The sequence below is a fragment of the Vicia villosa genome, unplaced genomic scaffold (genome assembly GCF_029867415.1).
Source record: "Vicia villosa cultivar HV-30 ecotype Madison, WI unplaced genomic scaffold, Vvil1.0 ctg.000429F_1_1, whole genome shotgun sequence".
Lineage (NCBI taxonomy): Eukaryota > Viridiplantae > Streptophyta > Magnoliopsida > Fabales > Fabaceae > Vicia > Vicia villosa.
This window is the reverse complement of record NW_026705205.1, coordinates 993,503-997,448: the sequence shown is the minus strand read 5'-3', so window position 1 is coordinate 997,448 and position 3,946 is coordinate 993,503.

The window sequence follows — 3,946 nt, the reverse complement described above, 5'->3', positions numbered from 1 at the left end:
AAATGTGCTCTTTGTTATGAATTGACATAACCATGTTGTGGTATAACTTGATGTATGTTTTTCTTATGACGATACAATGTTATTGAAATGATAATATGTGTCTTCCTTATGATGAGATAATGAGGTATGTGATGATATGCATAATTGATAAAGATGTTGTATGTTTTATGTGATTAATTGTGCGTATTTGATATGTATGAGTCGACGACGATGCCATGTGATGAATTAAGAATATATATGTCTTTCTTAGGAAGTTGAATATAACGTGTTACGATGATTACTTGAATTAAGGAATATGACGAATTTGTTGATGTTGTTGGTGATATGATGAATTGTTGATGTTTGTCATTAACATAATGAAATGTTGTTGTTGTAACATGATGAATTGTTGTTGTTGTTGTTGTAACATGTTTATGTTTGTTGTTGTTGTGCAATATGTTGAATTGTTATTGTTGCTATAACATGATGAATTTGTCATTGTTGTTGTAGACCCTATGGTCACTATTTATAAGTTGTATTATGTTGATAAGAATGAAGTTGAATAGATGTTGTATGTCGATATGATGTGATGATGTGATTGAGATGTGGTAAATTACTATGATACGGTTATTGCCATAGAACCTTGGCATTGAGTTGATGTTGTTTAGTTGATGTGATTGATATTATACTTGTATATTTTAATATGTTATTAATGACATTGTTGCCGTTTTTGAAAGTTGTACTATATTTATAAGTTGTTTTGCGGTGAAACTTGTTGTAAGATGTTATAGGATGCGAAGTGGTGAAATTATGTATGACCTATATCTCCTATATTATTTATCATGCATTCCTTTATATTGTAAGATATCTCACCCCTTTGCTGATATTTCCCCTATCATGGGAAATGGGCAGGTACTCAAGATTAGTCGTGGAGGTTCGAGGTTATCAATGTGAAGTCTTTATGTTGCTTTATGGAAAGTCGAGTTGGTGTTCATTGCTCTGATACGTAGCACTCGGGGGGATTAGTCGTTATTATATGATTATTGTATTCCATGATGACATTTGTGTTAAGTTGAATTGAAAGGTGTTTATAAGTTTAAGTTGTAAGTGGTGAATGAAGTTTTGTTCCGAATTCTATGTATCTTTATTAAATGCAATATAAGTATGTTTGTTTGGTTAAGTCGAATTGTGACATCCCATCGTTTGATGAAGATTTTTAAATGCACTCTGATTTTCGCTTATAATTGCGGGGTAGATTTGGAGTGTTACAAACCCACGGTCCATATAGAAGTCTAGATCCAGAAAAGTGTGCCCACAGTAAGGAGTCAGCTGAAATAACATCCTATCCAAGCCCAGAGCAGAAGCTATATGTGTCACATTCCCTCTGGAATGTATGAAACCTGAGGTGGATCTGGCGGTCTGGTCTAAGCTCTCTATCAGGAAACCTCCACTAACGATGGGTCTGGACTGGCTAGCACAATATAGGAACAAGACCTCCTCAGTAGTGACTAGGTGGTCACCATAGCTCCTCCCAAAGAAAGTGTAGCAAAGGATCATCTCGAAGTACCGGATAGCTGGGTTATGGATCTTCCTCGACAGCTGGGCAGAAGGGTCAAGGCTAGCTCCATCAGTAATGTCCTGCCAAAACTTGTCAATATCTCTGCTCAGAAAGTAATTCAGTGGCATCTCAGTAATGGCAGTCGGTCCAGTTTGGAAACCAAGTAAATCCCCAAACTCCTTGATGGTTAGGATTCCAAAAAGAGAAAAAGTTTCAAAACTAGGGCAAACTCGAAATCCTATTTCCAGGCATTTTCAATCATCTTCATTGATCCAAACAAGTTCCTGAGGTGTTAAGGAATATTACCCGATCCAAAGACACGTTCAATCACCTTGAAAGCTCTCCTTCACGATTGTACCGGGTGGTAAGGTTTTGAAACTTCCAAACTCTCGATTTAATTGTATTCCATGGCATGCTAACGTTTAATCGTGCTTGTGTGAACCTTTAGAGTATTTCTGGGCGGTTGAATCACAGGTTTTTTCACAGAAATCATGGTCCACCATTGTTACACCGTGTTTCATTATTCGTTCGTAGCTCACTGTACAGGTCGAATCAGGTCAAACGGAACCCACCAATGGATTCGCAGGGGTCGAATTAGGGGGGTAGGGTCCATCTTTTCCATTTATTTGTGTTTATTTACAGGTTTCGATGCTTGGCTGAACGGAGAAGACGACCGGAGTTAGCTCCGGCGTCTCTGACTTGAGGAAGACCGGCGAAGGTACGCGTGGAAGACAGCCATTCGCCTGTTCAAAAAATTCAAAAGTTCACTGCGCGCGGAGATGCATCATTGGCCAGTCAACTCTTCTGCTTTGGTCTCCTTGATTTTGATTGGATGTGCAGGCGTTCAGTGGGATCCACGTCACTGATTTCTTTCCAATTCCATTATCCAATGAATCAGTGAATATTATAACTTCGTTTTGCTTTACTATCAATTGCTAAGCATGGTACAGGTGGTTAGGCGTGAATGTATTGGGGGCCAAAGAAACTGGGTTCGATTCCCAAGAACGTCAATAATTTTTATCACTTGCAAATTGAATGAATTCAGTGTTGCGCGCCCACTCAAGCCTACGATGCGCCATCATTCACTAGTCAATGGATCTGCATACGACCAGATCTAAGGGCCCAGGAGATGTGTCCCATGGTACACTTTCAGAAGTCATTACACTAGATCTCAGCTAAGTTTTATTTCTATTTTTCTTTTTATATTTTTATTTTTTATATTTTCTTTATTTTTTTTTTCCTTTTTTCTTTAACTATAACTTCTTTTTTATTTTATTTAGTTTTTAATAAATTAGTTTTCTTAATAATTTCGTACTTATTTATTTAATCGAAAATTCGACTTTTCTCATAACATTAAAAATAATTATTTTTTAGTTTCCTTAAGCTAATAATTGTTTTAGGGAAACAATTTAATTTTGGCTAAATGAAATTTATTTTTATGCCCTAAACCCTGATGTTAGCATGATAACTAATCACTGGTAGGTGTTGCCCATTAACCCTAGTCTATGTTTTTTAACCTTGGTCAATTTTTGGCCCTTTCAGGGTTTGTTTTTCCTTACCCTTTGTTTTTTGTTTGCCTAAATTATTATTATTTTTGTCTGCCACGTTATAATTGTTGAGATCACTCATGCACTAACAGTTTTCTTCTTCGTGGTTAACTTTCAGGGTTACCCTCAGAGTTTTTCCGAATACGCGCCATATCAGATCAAAAGCTAAGTTTTTTAATTCTTTTCTTATTTAAATTTTATTTTTACTTTTACTTTTGCTTTATAGGTTCAATTAGGTTTTACTTCATTTGTTAAGGAACTTCTCCTACACTCATCCCTGTTATTCTTCTTTTAATTTTCAGGGTCGATCGAGGGTTCGAGGAAGATCAAGGCGGGGATCAAGATAATTAAATTAATTATTTATATTTCTTATTTTTTTGTTTTAATTTCCCCCTTCCCCGCAGGTGTTTATTGTAATAGCGTAGGCTTTAATTTCCGCCTTTAATTTCTGCTCATTTTAAACTGCGTGGTTAGTAATCCTAGGGAGTGATAAACCATGAACTGAACGTAGAATCACTAATATTACAAGATATATCATCGAAGTTAACCACGTGATTGTTGCACCCACACACCTTTAGGGTAATCCTTTTGTTGCCTGTTGCCTTTGTTGCCTGTTGCCTTATAATTTTGTTGCCTCTAAATGTACTAAATAGTCAAAGTCCCTCGATTCCGAGGATACCTAAAGCAATGTTGCCTTCAAAGTTATTGAAACTCCCTCGAAGTTGCCTTTACATGAGTTGTCTCTATTGCTAAGTTATCCTCGCATGATGCCTAAAAATATTAAATGACTATTATATCCTTCCCTTAGACTACCTGCCCTCTTTATGGCATGGGACAGTCTTATGGCGAACGATAATTTCGA